Source organism: Pseudophryne corroboree, chromosome 12 (genome assembly GCF_028390025.1).
Source record: "Pseudophryne corroboree isolate aPseCor3 chromosome 12, aPseCor3.hap2, whole genome shotgun sequence".
Taxonomy (NCBI): domain Eukaryota; kingdom Metazoa; phylum Chordata; class Amphibia; order Anura; family Myobatrachidae; genus Pseudophryne; species Pseudophryne corroboree.
Genome location: NC_086455.1, coordinates 163823348 through 163834392, shown reverse-complemented (window position 1 = coordinate 163834392; position 11045 = coordinate 163823348). Strand labels below are relative to the sequence as shown.

At 46.6% G+C, this 11045-nt stretch overlaps 1 pseudogene; it reads left to right on the top strand.

Moving 5' to 3' along the window:
- The first annotated feature begins 10521 nt into the window (after window positions 1–10521).
- Window positions 10522–10640, top strand: LOC134981415 (5S ribosomal RNA; annotated as a pseudogene).
- Window positions 10641–11045: the final 405 nt, after the last annotated feature.

Sequence of the window (11045 nt, the reverse complement as noted above, 5' to 3'; positions counted from 1 at the left end):
GCCACTCCTGCGTTTTTTCCGGAAACGGTAGCGTTTTTTTCCCACACGCCCATAAAACGGCCTGTTTCCGCCCAGTAACACCCATTTCCTGTCAATCACATTACGATCGCCAGAACGATGAAAAAGCCGTGAGTAAAAATCCTAACTGCATAGCAAATTTACTTGGCGCAGTCGCAGTGCGGACATTGCGCATGCGCATTAAGCGGAAAATCGCTGCGATGCGAAGATTTTTACCGAGCGAACAACTCGGAATGACCTCCATGGTTTTGCCCAACTGCTAACAAATTTGCTGCTGCGATCAACTCGGAATTACCCCCCGTATCTCCCACAGTATGTGCTCTCAGTTGTGTACCTCTGGTCACGAAGGACAAAGTGATAGTGGAGTTAAATTGCACGAAGTCGGGCGCCACACTGCAGTGAGGACACGGACCCGCTCTGCCAGCTTTGGCACAACGATGTTGAATGGTGTTGGTTGGAGTTCCATGCTGCTGCTATTTCTCGCTTCAAGGCTAAGCTCACTTCTAGCCCGGTGTTCCGATGTTCTGATGTGCATTTTTCTGCTATTATCTCTACCGATGTCTTGCAGCATGGTCTAGGGGCTGTCTGACTGCAGCGTAACAAATCCATTGGTTTTGCTTCTAGGGTCCTTACTGAGACTGCGTCACATTACCATCAGATTAAAAAGAAACTGTTGTCTCTAGTCTTTGCCAGAACTTATACAAGTTCATCTATTGCAGGGGCGTTTCTACAGAGGAGGGGGCCCGTGTGCACCGCACCCATTGCACCCATCAGGTCCGTAACTAGGTGTGTGCCGATGGTGCCTTGCCCACAGCGCAAATGCACTGCAGGCGCACCATCTTGCAACTAGAGATGTGCACTTGAAATTTTTCGGGTTTTGTGTTTTGGTTTTGGGTTCGGTTCCGCGGCCGTGTTTTGGGTTCGACCGCGTTTTGGCAAAACCTCACCGAATTTTTTTTGTCGGATTCGGGTGTGTTTTGGATTCGGGTGTTTTTTTCAAAAAACCCTAAAAAACAGCTTAAATCATAGAATTTGGGGGTCATTTTGATCCCAAAGTATTATTAACCTCAAAAACCATAATTTCCACTCATTTTCAGTCTATTCTGAATACCTCACACCTCACAATATTATTTTTAGTCCTAAAATTTGCACCGAGGTAGCTGTGTGAGTAAGATAAGCGACCCTAGTGGCCGACACAAACACCGGGCCCATCTAGGAGTGGCACTGCAGTGTCACGCAGGATGGCCCTTCCAAAAAACACTCCCCAAACAGCACATGACGCAAAGAAAAAAAGAGGCGCAATGAGGTAGCTGTGTGAGTAAGATAAGCGACCCTAGTGGCCGACACAAACACCTGGCCCATCTAGGAGTGGCACTGCAGTGTCACGCAGGATGGCCCTTCCAAAAAACACTCCCCAAACAGCACATGACGCAAAGAAAAAAAGAGGCGCAATGAGGTAGCTGTGTGAGTAAGATAAGCGACCCTAGTGGCCGACACAAACACCGGGCCCATCTAGGAGTGGCACTGCAGTGTCACGCAGGATGGCCCTTCCAAAAAACACTCCCCAAACAGCACATAACGCAAAGAAAAAAAGAGGCGCAATGAGGTAGCTGTGTGAGTAAGATAAGCGACCCTAGTGGCCGACACAAACACCGGGCCCATCTAGGAGTGGCACTGCAGTGTCACGCAGGATGGCCCTTCCAAAAAACACTCCCCAAACAGCACATGACGCTGAACCACTAGCCATGAACATAGGCCAGGGCCTCAGCCGTTCCTTGCCACTCCGTGTGGTAAATGGCATATTGGCAAGTTTACGCTTCTCCTCCGACAATTTTATTTTAGATTTTGGAGTCCTTTTTTTACTGATATTTGGTGTTTTGGATTTTACATGCTCTGTACTATGACATTGGGCATCGGCCTTGGCAGACGACGTTGCTGGCATTTCATCGTCTCGGCCATGACTAGTGGCAGCAGCTTCAGCACGAGGTGGAAGTGGATCTTGATCTTTCCCTAATTTTGGAACCTCAACATTTTTGTTCTCCATATTTTAATAGGCACAACTAAAAGGCACCTCAGGTAAACAATGGAGATGGATGGATACTAGTATACTTATGGATGGACGAGCGACTGCCGACACAGAGGTAGCTACAGCCGTGGACTACCGTACTGTGTCTGCTGCTAATATAGACTGGATGATAATGAGATGAAATCAATATATATATATATATATATATATATATATATAATATCACTAGTACTGCAGCCGGACAGGTATATATATTTATTATGTAATGACTGATGACGGACCTGCTGGACACTGTCAGCTCAGCAGCACCGCAGACTGCTACAGTAAGCTACTATAGTAGTATGTATAAAGAAGAAAGAAAAAAATAAAAACCACGGGTAGGTGGTATATAATTATGGATGGACGAGCGACTGCCGACACAGAGGTAGCTACAGCCGTGGACTACCGTACTGTGTCTGCTGCTAATATAGACTGGATGATAATGAGATGAAATCAATATATATATATATAATATCACACTAGTACTGCAGCCGGACAGGTAGATATATTTATTATGTAATGACTGATGACGGACCTGCTGGACACTGTCAGCTCAGCAGCACCGCAGACTGCTACAGTAAGCTACTATAGTAGTATGTATAAAGAAGAAAGAAGAAAAAAAAACCACGGGTAGGTGGTATACAATTATGGATGGACGAGCGACTGCCGACACAGAGGTAGCTACAGCCGTGGACTACCGTACTGTGTCTGCTGCTAATATAGACTGGATGATAATGAGATGAAATCAATATATATTATATCACACTAGTACTGCAGCCGGACAGGTAGATATATTTATTATGTAATGACTGATGACGGACCTGCTGGACACAGTCAGCTCAGCAGCACCGCAGACTGCTACAGTAAGCTACTATAGTAATATGTATAAAGAAGAAAGAAAAGAAAAAAACCACGGGTAGGTGGTATACAATTATGGATGGACGAGCGACTGCCGACACAGAGGTAGCTACAGCCGTGGACTACCGTACTGTGTCTGCTGCTAATATAGACTGGATGATAATGAGATGAAATCAATATATATATATATAATATCACTAGTACTGCAGCCGGACAGGTATATATATTTATTATGTAATGACTGATGACGGACCTGCTGGACACTGTCAGCTCAGCAGCACCGCAGACTGCTACAGTAAGCTACTATAGTAGTATGTATAAAGAAGAAAGAAAAAAAAAAAAACCACGGGTAGGTGGTATACAATTATGGATGGACGAGCGACTGCCGACACAGAGGTAGCTACAGCCGTGGACTACCGTACTGTGTCTGCTGCTAATATAGACTGGATGATAATGAGATGAAATCAATATATATATATATATATATATATAATATCACTAGTACTGCAGCCGGACAGGTATATATATTTATTATGTAATGACTGATGACGGACCTGCTGGACACTGTCAGCTCAGCAGCACCGCAGACTGCTACAGTAAGCTACTATAGTAGTATGTATAAAGAAGAAAGAAAAAAAAAAAACCACGGGTAGGTGGTATACAATTATGGATGGACGAGCGACTGCCGACACAGAGGTAGCTACAGCCGTGGACTACCGTACTGTGTCTGCTGCTAATATAGACTGGATGATAATGAGATGAAATCAATATATATATATATAATATCACTAGTACTGCAGCCGGACAGGTATATATATTTATTATGTAATGACTGATGACGGACCTGCTGGACACTGTCAGCTCAGCAGCACCGCAGACTGCTACAGTAAGCTACTATAGTAGTATGTATAAAGAAGAAAGAAAAAAAAAACAACCACGGGTAGGTGGTATACAATTATGGATGGACTGCCGAGTGCCGACACAGAGGTAGCTACAGCCGTGGACTACCGTATTGTGTCTGCTGCTAATATAGACTGGATGATAATGAGATGAAATCAATATATATATATATAATATCACTAGTACTGCAGCCGGACAGGTATATATATTTATTATGTAATGACTGATGACGGACCTGCTGGACACAGTCAGCTCAGCAGCACCGCAGACTGCTACAGTAAGCTACTATAGTAGTATGTATAAAGAAGAAAGAAAAAAAAAAAAACACGGGTAGGTGGTATACAATATTATATATATATTATATACAATTATATATATATATATATATATATATATATATATATATTAAACTGGTGGTGACTGGTGGTCAGGTCACTGGTCACACTATCAGCAACTTGCAAGTAGTACTCCTAAGCAGACAATCACAATATATATTATACTGGTGGTCAGTGTGGTCACAATGGCAGTGTGGCACTCTGGCAGCAAAAGTGTGCACTGTACGTTATATGTACTCCTGAGTCCTGCTCTCAGACTCTAACTGCTCCCCACTGTCAGTGTCTCCCCCACAAGTCAGATAATATACAGTCACACTATCACTTCAGCAAGTAGTAGTACTCCTCCTAATGCTCCCCAAAATTACTACTGTGTCTCTCTCTACTGTCTCACTCTCTTCTCTATAAACGGAGAGGACGCCAGCCACGTCCTCTCCCTATGAATCTCAATGCACGTGTGAAAATGGCGGCGACGCGCGGCTCCTTATATAGAATCCGAGTCTCGCGATAGAATCCGAGCCTCGCGAGAATCCGACAGCGGGATGATGACGTTCGGGCGCGCTCGGGTTAACCGAGCAAGGCGGGAAGATCCGAGTCGCTCGGACCCGTGTAAAAAAACATGAAGTTCGGGCGGGTTCGGATTCCGAGGAACCGAACCCGCTCATCCCTACTTGCAACACACCCGCACGGCCGCTATCTCCATTCTGCACAGCCCACAGCCAGACTCACTGCTGCTGCTGCTGGCGCCGCCTGTGTCCCTTGTGCAGCGCCGCCTGTGTCCACTACAGCGTGCGGCGCTGCGTGTGTCCCTACTCCTGCTGGCAGCGCCGCTTGTGTTCCGCTGGCGGCGCCGCCGCCTGTGTCCCGCTGGCAGCCGGCGCTGCCTATGTTCCTACTCCCGCTGGCGGCGGCAGAGTCTGTGTCCCCTCACCCACCGCCGCTGCTGCTCCTGATTGGTCTGCCTGCAGGGGACTGTGAAGCTGCTGCTGCTGTACCTGTCGGTGGGTCAGTCTGCAGGAAGATGGAGTGGCTGCGCGTTCATGGAGGAGCAGGACACTACCAAGAGGACTCGGGAGCTGGCGGCAGCACTGAGAAAACTGCCTGTCAGGCTCTGCCTAAGCGCTGCACTGAATGGTAAGTATCTCTCTCTCTCTTCTCTCTCTCTCTCTCTCTCTCTCTCTTCTCTCTCTCTCTCTCTTCTCTCTCTCTCTCTCTCTTCTCTCTCTATCTATTCTATCTGCCACAATGTGTAAAAATGGGGACCCTGTCTGCCACAATGTGTAAAAAGAGGTCGCTGTCTGCCACAATGTGTAAAAAGGGGTCGCTGTCTGCCGTACTGTGTAAAAAGGGGTCGCTGTCTGCCGTACTGTGTAAAAAGGGGTCGCTGTCTGCCGTACTGTGTAAAAAGGGGTCGCTGTCTACCGTACTGTGTAAAAAGGGGTCGCTGTCTGCCGTACTGTGTAAAAAGGGGCCACTGTCTGCCATACTGTGTAAAAAGGGGTCGCTGTCTGCCGTACTGTGTAAAAAGGGGTCGCTGTCTGCCATACTGTGTAAAAAGGGGTCGCTGTCTGCCGTACTGTGTAAAAAGGGGTCGCTGTCTGCCGTACTGTGTAAAAAGGGGTCGCTGTCTGCCGTACTGTGTAAAAAGGGGCCACTGTCTGCCATACTGTGTAAAAAGGGGTCGCTGTCTGCCGTACTGTGTAAAAAGGGGTTGCTGTCTGCCATACTGTGTAAAAAGGGGTCGCTGTCTGCCGTACTGTGTAAAAAGGGGTCGCTGTCTGCCGTACTGTGTAAAAAGGGGTCGCTGTCTGCCATACTGTGTAAAAAGGGGTCGCTGTCTGCCGTACTGTGTAAAAAGGGGTCGCTGTCTGCCGTACTGTGTAAAAAGGGGTCGCTGTCTGCCGTACTGTGTAAAAAGGGGTCGCTGTCTGCCGTACTGTGTAAAAAGGGGTCGCTGTCTGCCGTATTGTGTAAAAAGGGGTCGCTGTCTGCCGTACTGTGTAAAAAGGGGTCGCTGTCTGCCGTAATGTATAAAAGGGGCTCTGTAGCGTAATTTGAATAATGGAGACTACTGTGCACCGTAGTATGAATTGGTATTATTTTGTGGCCACGCCCCTTCCCATGAAGCCACGCCCCTATATATTTTTGGCGCGCACTGTCCCTGTCTTGCATGGGGGGGGGGGGGGGGGGGCGCTAATGCCGTTTCTTGTACACAGTGCTAAAATGCCTAGTTACGGCACTGGCACCCATTATAGAAACGCCAATGATCTATGGGTATCTAATGTTGGTTGAGACAGACCACCAACCCAATTACCATTCTCCGCAGACCGCTGCATACTGCCTCAACACAAATAGGCCCAGCAGCTATATGGTGCAATTTGACAATGTTTTCTATTAGTACAACAGGGGTAGGCACTATAGGGGGGGGGGGGGAGGGGGATTAGCCGTAGCCACCAAACCCCCCCTCCCTCTCCCGAGTAAGCCCTAGCCGTCACCCCCATTGACTTAGCCATACCGACACCCCCACTATCTTAGCACTGGCCGCCACCACAGGTAGGTTAGGGTAGGGGCAGGGCAAGGATAAATTAATTACCCCATCCCCGGGGTCGGCCATTGACTGTTGGCAATCCCGAACGCCAGGATTAGGTATTACACCCATAGTGATTTATTTCCTACCACTGTGAAGCCCAGGATGGAACTTAATACTTGATACTGGCACTTAATGCAGCAGACCCCTTATCACATAATGTAAATGGTGAGCTGCACAGATCTCTGGGAATCTGCTGGACACTGTGCACATCCCTGCTCTGCAGTCAGTTTATAATGTCTGGCGACAGGCTCAGTGTAATTAACACAGCTGTCTATTCCATGGAGACTGAGAGCGGCTTTGCTGTGTGCTATAATGCAGCTGCTGCTACAGGGGGCTGTGTCAGGCATATACTGGACCTTAATTATGCAACAAGAAACAGAAACATTCACCCTGATATTCGTCCAATCCACCGTTCTCAGCTGCTGTCATTTCAAACACTGTATGTATCTGTCAGAAATCCCATTAAGGTCATCCTTAGTCATTACTTAGCCATGTGGACCCGGCCTCTCCATAGTCCCAGTTTTGTGGCACAGCCCAGATTACTGTTGGATGAATGGGATTCGGTTGAATGGGGAAGTGGGCATGATTCGGTAGTCGGGTGTGGTGTTCTGGGGAGGGGGGTGAGTGAGACTGAATTTGTCCCTATGCTGAGTGGTTTGCATTGACACTGCAAAATAATGGAGGTGTAACGCAGTTCTATTTGTAAGAATTAGAGCTAAAGGGGTCCATGTATTGAAGGCCAAAATGAAAATTTAATGGTCTGATTCAGTTACGTTAGGCTCAGCATCACATTCCAGCGCGTCTCTGGGGGGTGTGAGGAATAACAGATATACACCCACTTGGCATTGTGGTGTGTGTGTTCTCTAGAGGTGTGTGACATCTATTTCTGAACCATGCGTGTAGTGGGCTGTGATATTCCTAACCAGGGGTTAAGGGGGGGGGGGGCGAGGTGGAACTGAGTTCCACCACCTGTAATGGTAGGGGGAACTAGTTCCACCACCTCCATTTCCCTGCACAGTAATTCCAACAGTAAATCCTGCCCCGTCAATAGATGATGCAGGCGGAGCTAGTGTTACTGATGAGTTGCAGCCACCTCCCCCTTCCTCAGGTCCTGGTGTCTACATGGTCCTCCTCCAACTACAGTCCACCCATCTGGTACTCACACATGCTGTGTCTGTTGGACAGCATTCATCCCCTCCTCAAGTCCCAATAGCTTCCTTTTCCATCACGGCATATGTGATGTCATGGTGTCACCGCTGCGGAAGTGAAGAAGAGCCATGAAGAGGAGCAGGCTCTGTGCATCTTGAATACAAGATGAGAGGGAGCTGGAGGGACAAGAGATGTGGGAAAGCTGCTGGAGGGATACAGGGCATGGAGCTGCTGGAGGGACACAGGTGGTGAGCAGCTGGAGGGACAGAGGCAGAGATGTGCATAAGGGTCACACTGTGGGCATAATGTGTATAAGCGGCACTACTGTGGTCATTGTGTGTAAGGGGCACTATTATTGTGGGCATTGTGTGTAAGGGGCACTAATACTGTGGGAATTGGGCACAAGCGGCACTTCTGTGGGCATTATGTGTATAAGTGGCACTAATGTGGTCATTATGTGTAAGTAGCACTACAATTGTGGTCATTATGTGTAAGGGGCACTACTACTGTGGGAATTGTGTATAAGGGGCACTACTGTGGGTACTGTATATAAGGGGCACTACTGTTTGGCATAAAATGTATAGTGGGTACCATTGTGTAGTGCAATGTGCATCAAGGGCACTACTGAGTGATGTAACCTGAATAAGGGGCATTACTATGCGGTGTAATGAATACGATCGTGCTACTGTGTTGTGCAATTTGAAATGAGGGTACTATTACTCTGTGTGACCATGTTGCTTCTTTGTGAGATTAATGTCCCTTTATAAAGTATGGGAAGTAGGGCACTAATTTGTCGTTTGCAGGGGGGATGCGAAAACACTAGCACTGATCCTGGCTTTGCTTAATGTGAGTGGGGGGTGGGTTGGGGCGGGGTAAATGAGTTCCACCACCTCTCCAGGTTCACTTTAAGCCCTGTTCCTAACACCTTCAGCTCAGGGATATTCTGTTTAAAGATATTTTCTGTCCCTAACAAACATCATCTTGCTTCAAGAAAAGTTGTTCGGGTTCTCTGTACTTGGAGAGAGATAAAGTAGCAACCAATAAGCCCCTAACTGTCACTTTTGAAACAGTCTGTAACATGGCAGTGAGGAGCTGATTTGGCTGGTACTTAATCTCTCTCCACTTTATTTCTCTCCAATGCTTAGTACATAGACCCCTTAGCATCATGTGACCACCAGTTTCGCACCAAATACTTAAATGTTCTCCTGCTTGTCTTGCAGTTGACGATCATGTGAACAAGCTCCTCCCAGCGAAACGCGCGTCACTTCCGGTCCGGCACTCGACTTCCGGGACCTCCGCGACGGGGCTCTGGCGGGCGGACTCCTCAAACCAGCATCGCAGCAAGTATACCACCGCTCCATGCGGCGGACCTAGCCCCCTGCTCAGATCACCTCCCTGTGCACTCAGCACAAGAAGAAAGCCTTTTACACCTTTTAAGCGGCACAAGACGGGTTTTTGTTTCCCTGGCAACCATGGTGCAGTGTTTGAGGTTTCCATGGTAACCGTTATACAACAGTTACCAAGTGTAGGGAAACCACTCATCAACTTCATCAAAATTCTACATATTTACACTAAAATTATTTATGACATTTTGCCTATGCAGGGAAGCACTTATCAGCCGCATATTAATTCTGTATTTACAGAGTTAATTATTTGATTATCCATATCATTACTGCAGGGGAGCTTTGCTAAGCAACACTATTGTTATTGATATCTGTATAAGACAGTTTTTTTCTTCATATGAGATAGTCCTAGCTGCTACTCTTTGCTGGATTCTACATTTAACTTGATTAATAATATTATATGGGTCAGCACAGTTTTTGCAAATATGTATACATGAGACAATCAGTATAATACCAATGCGTCCTCGTGGTACAAATGCATAGCTGTTCTTACAAAATATTGTAATTAAGTGAATCTTTATCAATCATTGCATTGTATTATGTGTGATGTCTGAGAACAGACGGACAGCTGCTTTTGCAGCCTTTGTGCTGTAGTCCATTAATTCCTATTAGTTCTCATACTGGATTTTATGTCAAGTCTGAGATTACTGTGCCTATCAGCAATTTACGGTTAACCTTTTATTTATAAATTACTGTTCAGGCTAATCCGTGGGCTGTAACTTCTGAGTCCATATGCTCTGTATAATACAGCACAGGTGCATTACTGTCCCCATCTCCCACTGCAATTTCCACACTAATAACTCAGGTTGCATGTTTATGGAGCAATTGGGTTATTTTTGAGCAGGTGCTCTCACTATAGTCCTTATTTCATTTTTTTGGGACATTTCTCACCATGGACTATTTGTGAATTAATTCACGCGTGCTCTCACTACAGTCTCATTTTGTGAAATCTTTTAGGGGTGAGCAATTAACCTCCCCGTCTTTTTCAGATCTACCCATCCATTTAACACGTCATTTTGGTTGTATAAATAAATTTTGTGAGGGGAGAGAAATTAACCTCTCCCTTTTTTCTAGACCCCCCCACCTATTTACGCGTCTTTTTTGGGGGTGACCTAGGGTCATTGACCGATATCAATTACTATATCATTTTTTCCGAATTGGCCCCATCAGTGGCCATTGTCTATGCTGACAGGTACCTTCTTGACTTTCTACAGTCATACCATGCTGGACATGCCCGATCTCGCCTGATCTTGGAAGCCAAGCAGCATTGGGCCAGGTCAGTACCAGAAAGGGTGACCCTCTGGTAATACCGGGTACTGTAGTACTAAGAAAGACAGGGGCGGATCCAGAAAAAAATTACAGGGGGGGCACCATAAGGGGCGTGGCTTCGTTGGAATGGGCGTGGCTTCGTTGGAATGGGCGTGGTATTGCAGGAAAAGACTACCTTATACCCCAGTTTTGCAACCTGCACGCCCAGACGTTGGCCACCACAGGAAAGAAAAATAATCCTGATTCATGCCCCTTACATTATTTGTCATTTTTCCTCCTTATAGTAATGCCCAGTATACATTATGCCACATACTGCAATGGCCCTTAGACATTATGCCACACACAATAATGCACATGACACAGTATGCACACACCGTAATGCCCCCGACACATTATGCCACACACCGTAATGCCCCCGATACATTATGCCACACACTATAATGCCTGTGACACATTATGAC